Below are 21627 nucleotides of genomic sequence, written 5' to 3' on the forward strand. Positions count from 1 at the left end.
TTACATATTAAATGAAAGAGTTGAACATGCTTGGGCCACCTTCAGACCTGGGCCACCTTATGCCTGGCTTAAGTTACCCTTCCGACCCACATGACTAACTATACCTTACTCTAATTTAAAGAAAACCAGTAGCATGAAGATTTTAGCCTTGCAATTATGAAGACTTCAATTCTTTGCATATATTTACAAGCAGTAACTAATCAAAAGGAGCATTGGGTGCCTGGTGGCTCAGTCAGTTGAGCATCCAACTCTTGGCTTCAGCTCAGGTCATGATCCCAGGGTCATGGGATTGAGCCCCACATTGCCTCCATGCCCAGCATAGAACCTGCTTGAGATTTCTCTCTCTCTCCCTCTGGCCCTCCCCTGCTCACATGCACTTGTATTCACACACTCTCTCTCTTGCTCTCTAAAAAGAAAAAAAAATATATATATATATATATATATATATATAAATTTAAAAAAATTAAAATTAAAATTAAAAAATACAAATAGGAGATTTAAAATGTGTTTACAAGGGTAAATGTGCATATTTGTTGAAACCAAGAAACTTTGGGAATTAGAGTTGCAATTTTATGTAGAGCATACATGCTAGCTGTCTTTCATTACACTATTAAATATATGTGAATATTAGTCCATTACCAATATAATTTGACCTTTAGTCTTCCTCCTAAATAAAAAGTTATGAAAATGTCCATTTTCCTGCCAAGTAGCATATCATCAGGCTAAAAATAGAGAACCAGATTGAAACTATGATATAATATATGTATTGCTATATCTATCCATATGCATTATCAAAACAATTTAAATTTATTTCTATACCATACTTATGCTGAGATAAAGGCAAAGTCTTTTAAATTATTTTTAGTGAAGATCAGTTTATCTAATTGTTGATTATTTTTTCTCAAATTTGGGTACTTGAAGAAAGAGGAAACATCCCAAATAGAAAACAAAGTATGTCTCAGTAATTATTTAGAGAAGAAAAAGATATTCATATTTAATGAAGAATAAATTTGTTTGACTGAGTCAAGTTTATAATTACTTTATCATGAACCATCAGAAGAATTGTGGGTATATTTGTCAGTAGCCAAGTTTTATCTTGTATCTATTTCTTCAAATCTTATTTAAGAAAGATTTGGGTTTCATAATGAAATTGAGAAACTTTTTAATTTATAAGATAAAAAATATGCAGCTGCTATATACTATACCATAAGCAGGTGTCATGCAGTATTAAAAATACTTTACACAGTGTGTGTGCATGTGTATGTGCATGTGTGTATTTAATGGAAGCAATCATGTAAGCGAGGTATTATTCTATTAGTCCCTGAAAACCAGGAAAATTAAATAATTCCCTAAGGTGAAAATTATGGGAAAACAACGGATATCTAAAGTCCAACCTTGGGGCGCCTGGGTGGCTCAGTCAGTTGAGCGTCTGACTTCGCTCAGGTCATGATCTCACATTTCGTGAGTTCGAGCCCCGCGTCGGGCTCTCTGCTGACAGCTCGGAGCCTGGAGCCTGCTTCGGATTCTGTGTCTCCCTCTCTCTCAGCCCCTCCCCCACTCATGCTCTGTCTCTCTCTGTCTCAGAAATAAATAAACATTAAAATTTTAAAAAATAAAATAAAATAAAAATAAAGTCCAACCTGGCAGGAGTACCTGGGTGGCTCAGTCGGTTAAGTGTCCAACTTCAGTCCAGGTCATGATTTCAGGGTCCATGACTTTGAGCCCCATGTGAGGCTCTGTGCTGACAGCTCAGAGCCTGGAGTCTGCTTCAGATTCTCTGTCTCCCTCTCTTGCTGTCCCTCCCCCATTCATTCTCTCTCTCTCTTTCTCAAAAATAAATAAAACATTAAAAACAAATCTTAACGTCCAACCTGACAACTTGCAAAAGAATGAAAGTGGACCATTTTCTTACACCATACACAAAAATAAATTCAAAATGGATTATGGATCTAAACGTGAGACCTGAAACCATAAAACTCTTAGAAGAGAACATAGGCAGTAACTTCTTGGACATCAGCCATAGCAACTTCTTTCTAGATATGTCTCCTGAGGCAAGGAAAACAAAAACAAAAATAAACTATTGGTACTACATCAAAAAAAAAAAAAAAGCTTTTGCAAAACAAAGGAAACAACCAACAAAACTAAAAGACAACCTACTGAATGGGAGAAGATATTTACAAATGACATATCTGATAAGGGATTAGTATCCAAAACATATAAAGAACTTATACAAATCAACACCAAAAAGCCAAATGACCCAGTTAAAAAATAGGCAGAAGACAAGAACAGACATTTCTTCAAAGAAGAAACTGATGGCCAATAGACACATGAAAAGATGCTCATCACTTTTCATCAGGAAAATGCAAATCAAACCACAATGAGATACCACTTTACACATTTCAGAATGGCTAAAATCAACAACACAAGAAACAACAAGTGTTATTGAGGATGTGAAGAGATAGGAACCTTCTGGCATCATTGGTAAGAATGCAAACTGGTGCAGCCCACAGTAGAAAGTTAAAAAATAGAGCTACCCTACAATCCAGCAATTGCACTACTTGGTATCTACCCAAAGAATACAAAAATACTAATTCAAAGGGGTAAATGTGCCTTGATATATACATAGCAGCATTATATACAATAGCCAAATTATGGAAACAACTCAAGGGTCCCTCAACTGATGAACAGATGAAGATGTGATACATATTTTATGCCACAAGTATAGATGATATAGATATATACAATGGAATATTACTCAGCCATAGAAAAGAAGTAAATCTTGCCATTTGCAATGATGTGGTTGGAGCTAGAGACTATTATGCTAAGCAAAATAGGTCAAAGAAAGACAAATACTGTACCATATTATTTCACTCATCTACGGAATTTAAGAAACAAAACAAATGAACAAAGAAGGAAAAAAGAGAGGAAGGCAAAACAAGAAAGAGACTCTTGACTGTAGAGAACAAACTGATGGTTACCAGAAGGGAGGTGAGGGGGATGGGTTAAATAGGTGATGGGTATTAAGCAGGGCTTTTGTGGTGATGGGCACTGGGTGTTGTATAGAATTGTTGAATCACTATATTGTACACCTGAGACCAATATAACACCACATGTTAGCTAACTGGAATTTAAATTAAAACTAAAAAAAATTAAAAAAATTCTATCCTATCAGAATCCACAGCATATCTGTATTTAAAGCTGCTCATTGAACTTCATAAGCATTTCACAACTAAATTATGTTATTATGAATCTGTGAACACAGCCAATTCAGAATGGCTTTCTCAACTGTGCTTAATTTTGAAAGAGCACTTCTTGGATGTATGTAGATGAGATTGAATCTTTCCCTTAATTCTGTTCTTTTTGGGTTTGCTACCAACCCTACCCGCCGCCCCCCGCGGAGGGTTTGGGGTTATTCATTCTAAGGCACTAACCAGAGCCATGTAAGAAATGAGGAGTGGATAACCATGTACAGAGTTCTGCTGACATTCCAAAAATTCAGGAGTAAAGATCTAGAAATTTGGGAGTTAAACCCTCAATTTGAATAAAACATTTTTTATGTGTTCTGTCTTGCTGAGTGATGTAGGAAGTAAGTACTATGTCATTTTAAAAAATCTGAACCTCTTTTCAAGAGCTGGTTCTGCCCTGAGCTTTTATTTACAAGGAGACTCAAGAGGCCTTTCATGCTGAGCTAGAATGGACTGATTCCTGCAGACCTGCAAAGAGCCAGCATTTGGAAAAGAAAAATGATGTGACTCTGTGGAAAGGAAGTTTCACCATATTTCTATCTTGCAATAGAATCTCACTTCTGCCCAGTGTTCATTTTTATTATTTTTAATGTTTTATTTATTTTTGAGACACAGAGAGACAGAGCATGAGGTGATGAGGGGCAGAGAGAGAGGGAGACACAGAATCCGAAGCAGGCTCCAGGCTCTGAGCTGTCAGCACAGAGCCCGATGTGGAGCTCCAACTCATGGACTGTGGGATCATGACCTGAGCTGAAGCCCAACTGACTGAGCACCCAGGGTCCCCCATTATTCATTTTTAATAGGTATGACCCCCAGGCTTCAAAAACAGTTGTGCAAGAAATATCATCTGTCTTTATGTCTAAAATTTGGCAGCCCTGATCCTCTGGAATCACAGAAAATGTAGGGGTTTCCCTCCCCAACCTATGACTGTAAGCAGTTGTGTCATTTACAAAGCTCCAATGCATTTGAAGAGATGGCTGTCTCGTCATCTGTCATCCAATTGCATAGCGACAACTGACTTTCCTCCTTTGCAAGATATTTTTAAATTTGCCACCCCTATGCTGCTTCTGGGCTATATTTAGCAATCTGAAAATCTCTAGATTCTAGCTATAATTCTGCTCCTAACTAGAGCACATACTACTCTTTCACAGAGCCCTTGCCATCTTTTTAAGAGCTTCAAGGAAGCAGCACTACTCCTATAAAACCATGACCTAGAGGTCCCTTCCTCTTTGCCCAGCCTGGGGTGACATCTATGTAACATATGTGAAAACCCTGTAATGAGAAATATAAAAGCAAATAAAAATTCATCCATGGATATCTAAGACATTATCCAGCTACAATTTTTTTATGCAGTAAATCTACCATAAAATTTTCATGTTTCAAGGTGGTTGGTTCTTTGCTAAGAAACTTTCCCTAAAGTAAGCAGTCACCTGGGCTCACACCTATTTTTTGTGGTGGTGGTGGTGGTGGTGGTGGTGGGTTTTGCTTTTGTTTTTTGTGTTTTTTAGCATACCTGAGTTTGTGACAGAGACCAAAACTTGCTGCAGCCTGATTGATGAAAACAAGAATCATAAAAACTGGTGAAAGTGATTGATGTTGATATAAACTGTTTGGGGAGTGTAACAGACTGAATGTTTGTGTCAGTCCCAATTTCATATGTTGAAATTGAATCTCTAACGTGATAGCATTTGGAAGTGGAGACTTTGGGAGATAATTAGTCAGGATGGTAGTGTCCTCATAAAGGGAATTAGTGCTCTTATCAAAATAAGCCAGAGGGCCATCTCTCCCTCTTTGTGTTTTCTGAGGACACAATGACAAGTTGGCTGTTTGTAAACTGGAAAAGGACTCATAGCAGAACCCAACTATATCGGCCCCCTGATCTCAGACTTGTAGCCTTCAGAACTGTGAGAAATATATTTCTGTTTTTTATAGACCACCAAGTTTATGGTAACGTTAGAGCCTCCAAACTGACTAAGACAGAGAGCATACATATTATTTAGATAAGATGGATAGGTAGAAAGGAAAAGTCTGCATAATTGGCACTTTCTTTAGGATACCACCTTATATAATGAGAACAATAATAATCACAGATTAAGTAATTCAAAAATTTCAACACCTAAATCTTCAGATTTATGTTAATTATTTTTGAGTACTTCAAACCTCAGTGTGGAAAAAGTATTGAACTAAATATTGACTTTCAGGTATGTCTAGGATAACAACTTCTACTCTGCTGCCCAGAGGAATATAACCTTCCCAGACAAACAAATCATTGAAAAAAAATCTGCTCATATGTATGTCTGTTCCCCATTTTTGTGAGCCATCTGTGTTATCTATAATGAACTTAGCTCAGTCCTTTTTTAGGATTTGGGACTTTGGATAAATTTGCAGGGATTTTTCTGGAGGAAGCATCTACAACTAACCCTATCCACAGACTGAAAAAAGGGTAGCCATCCCTACCTTGGCTATTTGAAATTTTGCCGTGTAAAATTATAAAGCACCATACAGGACAGGGCACAGTTTCAGATGTGGGATCACTAAAGGGAGTGGTAGGTTAAAGGGTATAAACAAGATTAAAAAGGGGTAAGAATGGGGTGCTTGGGTGGCTCAGCCGGTTAAGCTTCCGACTTCCGCTCAGGTTATGATCTCGCGGTTTGTGAGTTCGAGCCCCGCATCAGGCTCTGTGCTGACAGCTCAGAGCCTGGAGCCTGCTTCAGATTCTGTGTCTCCTTCTCTCTCTGCTCCTCCTCCACTCACACTCTGTCTCTCTGTTTCAAAAATAAATAAGAAGTTAAAAAAAATTTTTTTTAAGGGGTAAGAAACTTTTTTTTGCGATCTAGGTTGTCAGAAGCCATTTGAAATTTCAAAGAATTTGTTTTTATTTGAATTCTTATTTCATTTATTATATTGCTTCCTAGAAATAACTTTGCTACTCTTTTGGATAAGATTTCTTTCTTAGAAAACTAAATTTCTTGAATAAATAAAGCTGGTCTTAACCATTCATTCTTGATAAATTCCCTGCATGGCCAAATTTTTTCCACCTTTCACTCTCATCTCCTCCATGTTATCCCTCATCAGTTCCACCTTTAACATTATGCTGGAAGGAGTGGGGGGAGCTCTTGTGACTTTAACTTTATACACAATAGTACCATGCCTCCTGCATGTATCTGTTCCATTTCTTCTTGGTAGAAAGCCCTCTATCTCCTTATCCCAAACACTATTCACTCCCTTGAAGCCTATTCACCCTTCAACCCCCACAGAAGGAGTCACGTCTCTGATCAGGTGAGATGCTTTACTTCTTCAGTTGGATACTTCTCTGTGGCAGAGACCTTGAGTTGTGTCCCAATATCTGATAGATATGAGGTACTTCATGATTAGGTATGAGGCATGGCTTAATCACCTACTAGAAGACAGAAGACTATTGTCTTTCATTCCTTTAAAAAATTATTAAAAATGTTTTTTCAGGTACTTTGGAATGTAGACCATGCGCTGACCAAGGCCGCAGTAATAGAAAAAATGGCAGGAAAGATTCAGAATATTGGTATGTATTATCTGCATTTGGCTACTATGAGAAAAGCCTCACAAAAGCAGATCTAAACCAGAGACAGAATGCAACATAAGATTTTTTTTTTAATGTTTGTTTATTTTTGAGAGAAAGAGAGAGAGAGAGACAGAGTGTGAGCAGGGGAGAGGCAGAGAGAGAGGAGACACAGAATCTGAAACAGGCTCCAGGATCTGAGCTGTCAGCACAGAGCCCGACATGGGGCTTTAACTCATGAACCACGAGATCATGACCTGAGCCGAAGTCAGATGCTTAACCAACTGAGGCACCCAGGTGCCCCCAACGTAAGATCTTTGATAAGGAAGGCATTCCAGTTGTCTGAACATCCTATATCTGAAGACTACAGAGCAAAACTAAAGAAGTTTTTGGCCTCAAAACTTAGTCCTTTTTTTATGTTTATTTTTATTTATTTTGAGAAAGATATAGCATGAGAAGGCAAGGGGCAGAGAGAGAGAGAGGGAAGAGAGAATTCCAAGCAAGTTCTGCACTGTCAGTTCAGAGCCTGACATGGGGCTCAAACTCATGAACTGGGAGATCATGACCTGAGTGGAAATCAAGAGTTGGATGCTTAACCGATAGAGCCACCCAAGAGCCCCAAGCTCTAAGTCTTAATAGGAGATAAAGACTTAAGTTTTGTGAAAGTCGGGAGCCTGGTAAAAGAGACTGGATTGAAAATGTTGTCTTTTAATCCAGGCGCATGGTTTCACATGGCTTCAACAAAGGACATAGGAGTTGAGGTAACCAATCACCCCATTTTGGCCAGGATAAAGAGGCTTACTGAGCCTCTAAAATGGAACTTTCCATTTTAAAACCAAGATATTCCTAGACAAATGAGGAAATGTAAAACATCTCATTCACACTTTATATTGATTATATGTTGATATAATATTTGTGATACATGGGGTTAAATATATTATACAAAGTATTTTACCTCATTATTTTTATTTGTTAATGTGGCTACTATACAACTTAAAATTATATGTGTAGCTCACATCATATTTCTATTGGTTAATACTATTATAGACTTTCTAAATATTTTTTTCAGAGCGCCATTTCCTATTATATTCTCTGGTTCCATTCCTTGCAAAGACAGACTTACGCACACTACAACAGAACGATGAAAGAACACTCATTGCACTTAAAATCTGAAAATCCTTTCTTAAACTTCTTCAAAAAAATATAACTGGGGAAGAAACTCATTTCCATTTTTAAAGAATAACTACTTAAAATATTATGCCAGTCATATCACATTGCCTAAAATGTAAATAAAATGCATCCATAGATGTAAAGTTTAAGTACACAGATGTTCAACAGCATATGTGAGTTCTGAAACCTCCTGATGGGCTAAATAAATTACATAAATTAGTACTGTTAATTACTCTCCAAAGAGCAATGTCAAAATGATAGATGGATAATTCTGATTATTGAATGTTCTCTGTCAAGCACAGAAGAATGAGTTAGATCAATAAAACCAGAGCGATATTTTGGTGTACCCAATGTTTTTAATATTTTTCATTGGTCCTTTCCTTCTCTATTAGTTTTCTTATTATGATAATCATTAAAATAAATAGCTCACCATATCTTTTGGTTGTTATGCTAGATTTTGGAATAATCTTCATAAAAAAGAAATGAAAAAGTAATAACATCATTAATTAGTATCATATTTATTCTACTAACATTACCCACAGCCTTCTGTTTGTATCCATTCAAATTGCTGCCTTTTAAGTATAGGAAATCAGAAGCAAAATATTTGAGCATAACAACATGTCATAACTCTTGCTTCTACCTATTTGTCTGTGTTTCCTATGTACTATGTTCATTTTTTTACGGAAGACAATTTGTGTTCACTATTGAACAAAATAATGATACTGATTAATTTATAATAAGCAAATTAAGAAGCTATCAGGTCTCTATCTTGTTGGGAGAGGATGGGATACCCTAACTGACTGAAAAGCAAGTAGGAATTGACACCTCTTACTCATGGCTGTCATGTAAACCTGGGCCTTTTAATCTAAGAAAGTATAGTCCAGAAATTTAAAGCAACTCACAACATATTAAAGAGACAGTATTTCAGTCTAGAAGCTACAATGACAAATATGAATGGTCTATCTAGATGAAAAATCCATTCCAAATAATTTACCCATCATGGAATCAGCAAAAGATAAGATGATAACATTCTATGAACTGTTTTTGATCTTGGTATTTGACTTACAGAATTCTTTTTGTAAATTAAATCCCTACGATTTTATTTAGGGGAGTGGGGTGGTAAGATGTATTGTACTAGATGGTTAAAGAAACTTGAATAGAATAGATAGGCTTTTACTAAAAATGTGAAAAGGAAAAACACCTGTTTTTCTTCTCCACTCTCACTCTACTCGCAGAATATTTTACTTCTGATACTTTGTGTAATTTCTGTTTTTTTTTTGTTTTGTTTTTTTCTCCCACCAAGCAATTATTTGACTCCAGTTGGGTATCCTACAATTCAATTCAGTTGACACTATCTGTGTGGAGGTACCAGTACATTCCATGAGTTAAGCCCCACAAGACCCCTCAGCGTGCGCGCACGCGTGCACACACATGCACACACACACACACACACACACACACACACACACACACACACTTCAGTTGTCAATCTTCTAGTTGCAGTTGCTCAAGTTGTTTGTTACCTGTACCTCTGACAATCAGATATAAATTAGAGGTCCCCAGGGCCTCTTCATTGGGTTTGATTAATTTTCTAGAGTTTCTCAAAGAACTCAGGAAAACAGTTTACCTACAAGATGACTGGTTATTACAAAAGGATATAACCCAGGAAGAGCTGGACACAAGAGATGCATAGGGCAGGTCCACAAGGACAGGCTCAGAGGTTCTATGCCCTCTCTAGGCAAACCACCAGGCCAACACCTCAATGGATTGACTAACCTGAAAGCTCTTGAATCCTCAGGAATTTTTATAGTGGCTCCATTATATAGGCATGTTTATTTCAATCATTAACCACGACTGATTAAGTGAATCTCCAGTTCATCTCCCCTGCCTGCAGGTCAGAGGGTGAAAGTTCTAACCCTATAATCACAGGAGTGGGTCCCCTGGTGGCAAAAATCCCTTCATCCTCAGGAGTTTCACAAAAGTCATCTCATTAATAAACTCAGGAGTGGTTGAAAAAGGCATTATGAATGAACAAAAGACACCTTTAGCTTTCTAATTACTTAGGAAATTCCAAGGGTTTGGGAGCTCTGTGTCAGGAACTGAGACTAAGATCAAATAAATATTTCTTATTATAAATCACATTACTGCAGTATGTCAGAGATACAAAAATGAAGAAAGCAAGGGGAAAAAAGTCAGAGAGTATTAGGAGGACTGGCTGGAGAGAGAAACTATACTAGAGCTAACACGTTCATCCTCTCACATTAGGAAGTGCATAGAAGAAGAAAAAATAGGCAAGAATACTTCAAAAAGTAAGAGAATATTTTCTCTATCATTATTTTTATAAACATAATTCTTTTTAAAAAATATCCATTTGTTCATTTAGTTCGTATTTATGGGCCATCTATTATTAACTACCCATCCCCACTGATCTAAATGTTCTGGGAAATAAAAATTATTTTGAAATAGTTCTTGCCCTCTAGGAGCATATACTTTTATTAATTTACACTTAAAACAATCAGCATATGTGCTCAGCTGTTCATTTTTCATTTCTCTTGAGTAATTACTCATTTCCACTGCCCTATTTAATTGGTTTAATGTCATGCACCATTTGTTTGCTTGCAGCCATTTAAAAAATACACAGAGTTGTTCCAAACTAGGCCATGTCTCTTGGCACTAATGTGACAGTTTTCATATACCACTGTCTTGATACTTGATTGTTGTCACCCAACATATTGGTTGTAAGTTAACATCAACTCTATTTAGGTTTATTTCCTGGAAATTGTGGAGTTTTCTTTAGCATGACAATGAACAAAACATTTGAAGGTAACTGCCCTTTCCTTCTTCCTCCATTCCTCCCTCCTTCCCTTGTACCCTACCTTCCTTTCTTCCTTCCTTCCCTTTTTTTTTAAATTTTAGAGGCCTATTCCATTTAATAAGTTCATAAAATTAATATAAATTTGTAATCATAAAAGGAATAAAAAATCATTTAAGTTAATAAACAGATGTAGTTCATTGATTGTTTATTTAGATAATGACAAATATGATTCTAATTTGTAATAGTTTTTTCACACAAAATGTTAGACTTAAAAGACCAGTATCATTAAAAAGAAGGGTTACTTTTTAATAATCCTTTTGAAAACTGATGACCATGAATATTATGTTGAACCTCAAATCTACAATCCTCTACTGAAACTCTCTGTTCTCTCTCTCTCTCTGTAACACCTATACACTCTAAAACACATAGGCACACACAGCCTCCAGGAAATTCTACTCCATTCTCTTTTGAGTACTGAGGAAGTAAAATGATTTATGAACTCACTTTTTGAGGAATGTATTTTTTCTTTGGACTTCTACTATGATAGAAAATATTTCAAGATCATTTTTTTAGAATTAAAGTCTAAGATTCCTGGCAAAACAGAAGAGATTTTAAAGTCATTTTTAGAAATATTAGGCTCAACTCTTTTTATATAAAATTACAATATGATGAATCTGTTTGACTATCTGAAAGCATATTTCCACTAAATATTATATACTTCTTTAGAAAAATGGAAACATTCATTTGTCTTATTTGATCTTTTGGAGAATATTCTCTATGGCCCAATTGATTTCTCAAGATCCTTTCTTTTTCAGAAGAATATGTCAGCTCTCAAGTGTCTAGTAGTTCTTTTATCTGATCTGGCCTCTTTAAAACCCACAAGCCTGTTTGGGTTATCAGATCTACTTTAAAATGCTGCCGTTCATCTGTTCAATTTAATGCTTGCTCAGGAGGGAGCCACTGTATTGACTAAGGGCTATGCCACAATGCAGCTTGGAAAATGAGAAAAGAAAGAAAAGCAGGCCCAAGCTAAGTATACCATTAACTCTGCCTAAGACGGCAATACATCAATAGAGCATTAGACATAATCATGTTTTATATAGTTAGTCAACCACAGAAAAGAATAATCAGAGATATTTATTCAGAAAGAAACAGGAACTCTGTTAAGTCTGTTAAGCATTTACTCTTCTTTTCTCCCTCAAAAATGATGTGTAGTAATTAGTTTTCATCTGTACAAGCATTTTCTCTCTTAAAAATTAAAACATGTCTTACTGTAAAGAATGGAAATCAAGAAAAAAGATGTAGTTTTTGCCTGTACAATGCTTAAAGGATGGTTATTAAACAGAAAATAAATATACTAAGGGCATTCTTACCGGCAGATAATATTTTTCTGTTATATATTGATTGAAGAAGAATGAAAATGTGGTTGCTTTTCAATACTCTATTGAATGGGCCTACTTTGTACTCATTAATAACTAGTTAAGTCTCAGGACAGTAAAACTTGCTTTTAAATTACAGTCAGCTTAGAAAACTACTAAATGCCATTTCCATTTGTATTAGAAGGCCATTTAATTTCCTTAAAAGGAAAGTTACTTAAATTAATAAAAAGAAAAGGAATGGGAAGGAAAAGAAGGAGGAAGGAAGGAAGGAAGGAAGGAAGGAAGGAAGGAAGGAAGGAAGGAAAGAAAGAAGGAGAGACAGGAGGAAGGGAGGGAAGAAGGGAGGGAGTGGGGGAAGGGAGGAAAAAAAATGCAGGAAGGAAGCCTGACTATGGTTTATGCTTGGAAGCCATGCAGTTTAGAAGACAGATCATGGGATCTTTCTTTCAGCTCTGAATGATTTCTCTACTGCTCATTGGGAAAACAATTTGAGATAAGCCATTCTTTTGTACCACATTCTGTTATAGTGGGAATTTGCAGAAATAATACTTATGTCAACAGATCGTTGTGAAGAACAGAAGAAATAATATATATGTATAAATAGTTTATAAAGTATAAATTGCTGTGCAGCGATTCTCAACCATTGCTTCTAGAAAATACAGGTATCCTGTGAGCCATGGTGAGCTGCTACCTACCTAAAATAGCCTCAGGGTAATATTTCCTCAATTCTCAGCAATAATCAGTCAATATACCGTTCTCCATTTACAGGTTTTTAAGTCATTTTTTTCTTACACAGTTGGCAAACGCTACCTTTACACATTCCAAATACATAACCAAAAATTAATAGATTGCTTTGAAATTGACAGACTTAGAACACACTGCAAACCCTCTGTCCTGTTTCAAATAAATAGAAATTACAGAAGCAATATAGGAAACAGTTTAACACATAACTGATTTCTTACTAATATGGATTGAGCTGTTACAGAAATCTTCCACCTGCTTCAGGTACATGTGTGCATATGAAGTTAAACTCATAAATAACAAAGAGAACAGCGCCATGCAAGAAACAAAGAGTGAATTTTTGAAAATTAGAAAAATCAAGAAGGACTGAAGTCTAAGGACTCATAAGGGAGGTACAGACACATGTACAAGTTTATGGTTAAAAACTGGAGAATGCAGATTAAAGTCTGTAGGGAAGAGCTTATTCTCTAGTACTTAGACTAATAGAACAAAGCTATCCCAAATAGCAAGGAGTCATGAGGGACTAGGAAAAGCCTCTTCAAATAAGTTTAGGAAAACAGCAAGCATATTTGTTATAAATCCTCCAAAGTAGTGAAGTCAGGAAAAAAGATGCCTGCAAGAAAAAGCACCTCTATGAGATGCCCATATTTGTGAGGCCTGAACTGATGATACCTTGGTAATACAGGAATTGTCATGCCTAGGGAATTTATTTGTGATTATGGTGCAACTTAGTGGGTCAGATTTACTTATTATTTTTTTGCTGCATATTTAATTATGTACCACAATTTCTTAAATAAATATCTCTTCTAAAGAGAATGCAAATACTCATATAACATATTAAATTTCCTTTTTTCTCATTTATACTGAAAACTTCCTGAATTCGTAATTCTCTTCCGCCTATTGCTTATTTAATTCTATTCTATCCTGATGTTCCATTACTCATGAATACTACAGTGCTGTATTATCCTCCATAACCATAATACAGCTGTCAAAACCAGGAAATTGATATAGATAAATTACCACCATCTGATTCTCAAATCCCATTCGAGTTTTGACAATTGTCCCAATAATCTCTTATAAGCAAAAGGATCTAGTTGTGAATAATGCCTTGAACAGTCTGGAACAGTATCTCAGTCTTAATTTAACTTTTATGGCTTTGATACTTTGAAGTTCACAGCTAGACATTTTGAAGAATATGTTTTAATTTGAGTTGTCTGATATTTCCACCTAAATTCAGGTTACATATCTTCAGTTTACGTATCTTCAGCAGAAATATAGTGATGCTTAGGGCAACTGGGTGGCTCATTCAGTTAAGCATCCAGCTTCTGCTTTGGCTCAGGTCATGATCTCGCAGTTCATGAGTTCAAGCCCTGCGTCAGGCTCTGTGCTGATAGCTCAGAGCCTGGAGCCTGCTTCAGATTCTGTGTCCCTCTCTGTCTCTGCCCCTTCCCTGCTCACACTGTCTCTCTCTGTCTCTCAAAAATAAATAAACGTTAAAAAAAATTTAAAAAAAGAAACATAGCGATGTTGTATTTTTCTCTTTGTTTTCAATTATATCACATACCATTTTTTAATTTTTTCCCCATTGCCAATAATGTTCAATGTGATACTTGATTAAGGTGATGACTGTTAGGGTGCTTCCTGGTTAGAATCTAATATCCCCGCCAGGCTGCATGCCTCATCTGTTTAGATTTTGAAAAGCCACTTGGGAACTTCCAGCCACATATACCCCTGTGCTCTCTGCTTAGGCTCAGACACTCTCTTCGCGGCCCCATCCCATAGTCCCATATCTCTCGTCCTCACCCTGCTAAGGCTCTCACTCTGCATACCGGGCTACCATCTGAATTTAATGTCTTCTTCACCCTGCAGGTTTCTGATAGTCCACAAAGAGCTTTCCCACACTCGAGATTCTTTTCATCTTGTTTTGGCAGTGACATCCCTTGACAGACGCCAGTCATCATCTGATGCCCTCTCCATCCCACTCAGGCTCTGAAAGCCCACGATTCCCTTCTCTCTATGCTCCTTCTCCAACATTCCATGTAGGATGTCTTTCCTTAAAGATACTTTTCATACTCTGCTACACCTAAATGCTGTAGAACTGAACTGATCAGGAAAATAAAAAGAAAAGAGAAAAGAGCTGGATTGTATTTTTATACAATTTTAGAGCCCCCCTTGCTTTGACCTTTATATTCCACATATTTATATCTTATCTATTGGAATTACAGGTATATCTGGACTTATATCTATCATATTATTTTGTTTTCTTTTAATTTACTGTTATTTTCATTATTATTTTACTTCTTACTATCTTTTTCATGTTTACTAATCAATTTGTTTTCTTTTTCCCAATGTTCTATGAGTTTAAAAACTCATATATATTTTATTATTATAATTAAGAAAAATAGTTGAGATAAAATTCACAATGAAAAAAAAAAGATCTGAAGATTGTAATCTAATGAGTTTAATAAACAGGTATAGCACTCCAGTCATCCACTGACTTCCCTTGTGTCCTCTTTCAGTCAATTCCACCATCCATGGGCAACCACTGTTCAGATTTGGAGCACCATACATAATTTTACCTTCCTTTGGACTTAATATAAATTGGAATCAACAAATTGGGCTGTTAGAACCTAACTTCTTTCTCTGGGATAGTTTTGTAGATAAAAGCTGGCATTGGTAATGCATCTGCAATTTGGCCAATCAGTGCTGGTCTTTGCTGGGGTAACTCAGTTGCAGTGACTGTTCCAAATGTGTCTCATCATCCTTCATCAACCTAGTCATGTTCTTCTCCTATAGAGGGCACAAGAAGGCAAAGAGGAAACATCAAGTCCCTGTAAAATGGATGACTCGAAGCTGGCACATGGTCTTTTCTGCCATGTTTTACTAGCCAAAACAGGCCAAAGTTGAGAACCGGAAGGAATAAGCAACATATATCACATCTATACTGGGGAGAACTGCTATCATGTGGCAAAGAATATCAGCAGCCTATTTGGGACAATAATGGAATGTACTAGAGTGTGCCCTCTTGGCCACGGTTTCTTCCTATGTGCAAAATATGATCACCTCATCCCAAGAACTCAAAAGTTTAGTTCAATCATTTCTAGATCCAGAAACATATGAAATGAAGACAAGTTACGTGGCCCTTTTTATTCCCCACATACACTGAAGCAACAGAGCCAGAAAGGCAACAAATAATCATATTTGACAAGAGGAAGAATGGAAAACATACAGCAGTCACTGGTCCATAGTCCTATTAAAAGTTTCTGAGAAAATATTGCTAATTCATACCCCCTATTCAAAAGGTTTCCAGCTGGGGACGATTTGCTCTCAGGCAAATTTTGACGATGACTAGAGATATTCTTAATGGTCAACAATGAAGCGTATGTGCCACAGATATACAGTGTGTAGAGATGCTGATAAATATCTTGTAGTGAATAGGACAGTTGCCCTCAACAAAAAGTTATCAATCCAGAATAGCAATAGTGCTAACAGTGAGAAACTCCCTGCCCTATTCTTTTTTTTTCTTCCAAATTTTAAAATTCTAGTTAGTTAACATACAGTGCAATATTGCTTCCCAGAGTAGAATTCAGTGATTCACCAATTACATACACCAACCAATGTTCATCATAATTGCTCTCCTTAAAATACCCACCACCCATGTAGCCCATCTCCCTCCATTAATCCTGTTTGTTTTCTATTGTTAAGAGTCTCTCATGGTTTCTTTCCCTCTCTCTTTTCCCCTCCTTCCCATATGCTCATCTGTTTTGTTTCTTAAATTCCCAATATGAATGAAATCATATGTTTTTTTGTCTTTCTCTGACTGACTTATTTCGCTTAGCACAATACATTCTAGCTCCATCCACATCATTGCAAATACTCCCTGCCCTATGCTAAAGGTGGGAATGATTCTTTATTAAGCCTATGTTCTCTTTTCTGAGAGTGAACCCCTGTGCATTGAGCTTCTGGGCTCTGAGCTCCATCCCCTGGTATATATTTCCATTTCTTTCATTGTCTGGCCATTTCTGAAGAGGGCATGGGAAAATATACCCTTCTTTGATAAACAAGCAAATTTCTCAGGCTACTTCTTAATGTGAAAAGCAGGGGACCCAGAGGTCTTATTATATTTTGAATATTACAGCTAATATCAATTTTTTATATTAAGTTCAATCCCCTTCGTGTGCCAAAAGTCACATTCACAGTGCTTTCGAAAGTTATAATATGCTATCCTAATTGGCAGTATATTGGCAATATAAATATATTTTAAATAAAGTGAAAAGGTTTTGAAGAGAATCTCACACACACACACACACACACACACACACACACAGCACTCTTCTGAAAAAGTGTTAATATGTTAAAAAGGTCAAAAAGAATCCATCAGATATTTAAAACTTAAATATCTTTAATTAAAAAATAAGTGTAGGGCACCTGGGTGGCTTAGTAAGATAGGCATACAATTCTTGATTTTGGCTCAGGTTCATGAGATTGAGCCCCACATCAGGCTCTGGCCTGATAGTACAGAGCCTGCTTGAGATTCTCCCTCTCCCTCTCTCTCTGTCCCTTCCCCACCCATGCTTTCTCTCTCTCTCAAAATAAATTAATAAACTTAAAAAAATAATAGAACAATAATAATTGTATAATATAGTCATCTTATCTGTTTGGGTTAAAAGAGACTACAAAACGCTCAATGTGCACGTTGTTAGCTTACAGTAGGAATGGAATCAATACTTACGTAGGTGGACTTTACCTCATCTGACAGGGAAAGATGGTAGAGGCTATTGATTAGAAGAGCTTGGGGGAGTGACATTTACAGTACAATGGATTAAGTTTAATGAGCAGACTTACTACTTATCAATAGAAGGCTTAACCTTATCCCCACATTAGTTAGGCATTATTGTGCAAAATAATTTGAAGTAGATTAAATGATTTATTGACTACACATAAATGTCCTGAAGAAGATAAACAACAGTTTCCTCCTGATGCAAAACTGTTTTCAGAGTCCTGAACGCATTCCTTTCTCTGTGTTTTTACCTTTCACACAACATAAGAGGGGAAAAAATAAACGTTATTGTTAAATTAAAATTGAGTTTTAATTTTAGGATAAAATACATCATAACTATATATTCATTCTCTAACATTTTAAAATTTGTTTCATAAGGAGTTCATAATATATTTTTTAAACTTGGCAGATAAATGTATTTCAGAAACACATTTAGAAAACTGAGATATAAAAAGAAAATAAGATACCTAGTATGGTAACTTTTCCTCTATTAGCGTATTAATTGCAAATAATTCGTGTAGAATCTCTCCAGTCATATAAAGTCTCAACATTAAAGAAAATTGGTAGAGTCTATATCTTTCCTCCAATCACTATTAAAGTCATTTAAAAATAGGATGGACATAGACAAAAGTGAGATGCAATTGGAGCAAAGACATTTATAATCTAGATGAAATTAATATGTTATAAATGCATATACCATTATGCATGCAAAGTATCCATAGTTCCAAGTACATTGTTTCAAAGCCAATTCCTTGTTTTCCATCCTTTTAAGCATTCCTGACTCTTCCTAAGGTTTTAGAATAAGAGCATTATTGGCCTAGTTCTCAGTTTTATAAATTAAGAGGAACTGAATTTATAGAATAGAGGTCTGGGCTATGGAACCCAACTCCACAAATTTCTAACACGATGCCCTCAATATCTCATTTCCTTTTCTAACAAATTTTGTTTGCTTATTTTAGTTTTTATTGAATTAAAATTTACATACAGAAAAATGCACAGATCTTAATTGTAAAATATGATGACTCTTGGCACAAGTATACATTAGTGTAAACAATATCTAAATCAAAGTATAAATTTCATCATCCCAGAAATTTCCCTTATGCCTCCTTCTAGTCTATACCCACCCTGGGTTTTAGAATGATATCCAAATTAGATCATACAATCAGTATGCACTCTTTTTTTTTTTCATTTATTTTATTCAACACAATGTGCCAATCCATACTGTTATATGCAGCAATAGTTTATTTTTTTTTATTGTTGAGTTGTTTTCAATTGTATACATATGCCATAATTCGTTTCACAATTCTCCTGATGGACATTTGAATTGTTTCCAGTCTTGTCTATAATGAATAAAAGCATCAATAGCATGATTATACAATCATTTGTGGATATATGATTTAATTTTTTGGACTGAAATTACTAGGTCATAAGGGAGGTTTATATTTCGCTTTTTAAGAAACTGCAAAACACTTTTTTCAAAGAGGCTGTACTATTTAATACCACATGCAATGCGCGAGTTTGCTCCATATCATTGCCAACAGTCTATATCGTTAGACTTAAATTTTAGCCTTTCTAGTAGGTGTGTGGTGGCATCTCCTTGTAGTTTTAATTTGCATTTCTATGATAACTAATGATGCTATGAATTCTTTCATCTGTTTTGGTTTTGTTGTTATTGTTTGCCATTTAATCATCTTCTTTGGAATGTGTTCAATTATTTCACCCAAACTTTATTGGATTCTTTATACTTTATTATTGAGTTATAAAATTCTTTATGGATTCTGGATATAAGTCCTTTACTCAGATATATATTTTGTGAATATTGTCTTCTAGTCTGTGGTTTGCCAATTCATTTTCTTAATGAATAGAAATTGGGGTAGGGCAAATATAGATTAGCAATTGTCCGTTTATGATTATTGCTTTCTGTATACTCTCTAGGAAAATTTTATAGCATGTTGAATATATCTTGCTAAATTTATTAAGAAGCCTTATAGATTTAACTTTTTCATTTAATTCAAGGATTTCTCTTGATGTTTTTGATGTAAGGCAGTGATCTAAATCATTACTAGATAGCTAATAGATGATAGATAGATACATAGAGATTCATATATACCTATTTATGGAATTATTACATATATATTCAACTATTGCAGTAGCATTTGTTAAAAAGATTTCCCACTCCTTATTACACTGAATTTGTTGGAGGGTAATTTGACTATGTAAGTTAGGATTTTTTTGGACCCTCTTGTGTGATTTTATTTTCCATTTATACACCATCCCTCTCTCTTTTTTTTTTTTTAATTTTTTTTTCAACATTTATTTATTTTTGGGACAGAGAGAGACAGAGCATGAACGGGGGAGGGGCAGAGAGAGAGGGAGACACAGAATCGGAAACAGGCTCCAGGCTCTGAGCTGTCGGCACAGAGCCCGATGCGGGGCTCGAACTCACAGACCGTGAGATCATGACCTGAGCCGAAGTCGGACGCTCAACCGACTGAGCCACCCAGGCGCCCCCATCCCTCTGTCTTATATAGATAGATGACAGATAGATAGATAGATAGATAGATGATAGAATATATAAAAATATGATTATAACCATATGTTTTTTATTTCCTCCAGAATATTTTATAATAATTTTATAATTTCCAACACAGAGATTTGTCAAATCTTTTTTTAAAGTATTTTAGATATACTGTTTTTTTGATTCTTTCCTAATTTTACCTTTCATTTATGCATTACCAATGTCTAGAAATCTAGATGATTTTTAAAAATAATGTTTATTTTGTTTCTCTGGATCTTGCAAAATACATACTAGTCTAGTTTTATTTTGTTTATGTACATTAAAAAAAATTTTTACATATATAATCATGTCTGCAATAAAGGCAGTTCTGCTTCTTTCTTTTTCTTTTTTATTGTCATGTATTTGATTGCTTCTTCTTTTCTTATCGCACCAAATAGGACTTGCACTATTTAATCGTGAATGGAAATGGAGCCTGGAAACATCTTTGCTTTGTTTTGTTTTCCTTTTTGAATGTGTGTATATGGTTTGGGAATGAGAGATACAATGTCTCATAAAAATAGCTGGAAAGTCATACCTTCTCTTATAATTTCTGATAGAGTTTCATAGAATTGGTATTATTTTTTCTAATAAACTTAATAAAACTCCTCAGTAAATTCATCTGGATATGTATATTTTGTTGTGAGAAAGTTTTTAATTTCAAAATCTTGTTTCTAACAGATATAAAGCTCTCCAGATTACATTTTCCTTCTTTTGTCAGTTTTAATTTCTTGCTATTAAGGAAATTCTCAATTTTATCTGTTATCAAATTTACAAGCATTAACTTGATCATAAATAATACTTTTATTTTCCATTTAATTTTTTTTAGTATTCATCGTGACATCAACCCCGTTACATCCCTGATTTGGATAATTTGAGTTTTCTTTTTTTTTTCATCATTCTATACAGTAGTTTATTACATTTATCAATCATTTAAAAACAAAAAGCAGTGCTATTTTAATTTTTCTCTATTGTTTGTTTCCTATTTTCCTTATTCTGTTCTCATATATATTACTTTTTCCTTTTTCCTACTTTGTCTTTCACTTCTTATATTTTTCTATCCTTTTTAAGTTTGAAATTTAAGTTAATTATATTAATTTTCTCCTACAATCCAGCTTTCTTATCCAATTTTTTTCAAGATATATCTTTTAATATGGTCTGATTTTCAGCTTATCTGGATATTTGTTTTGAAGTATGCTGTTTGTAGGTTTTTGGGTGCTAATATCTACCTATTCTGACAATGACTGCTTTTAATATGCATGCTTCATCCATACATATTTATAACGATATTTTAAAAAATAGTAAAATGTATTTTACTAATATGTTTTTGTTTAAATTGACCATTTTGCTATTTGTCACATCTTCATTTTGTTACTTTATTCTTGTTCTTCTGCCATTTTAATTTCTA

The sequence above is a fragment of the Herpailurus yagouaroundi genome, unplaced genomic scaffold (assembly GCF_014898765.1).
Source record: "Herpailurus yagouaroundi ecotype Mexico unplaced genomic scaffold, PumYag 162, whole genome shotgun sequence".
Taxonomy (NCBI): domain Eukaryota; kingdom Metazoa; phylum Chordata; class Mammalia; order Carnivora; family Felidae; genus Herpailurus; species Herpailurus yagouaroundi.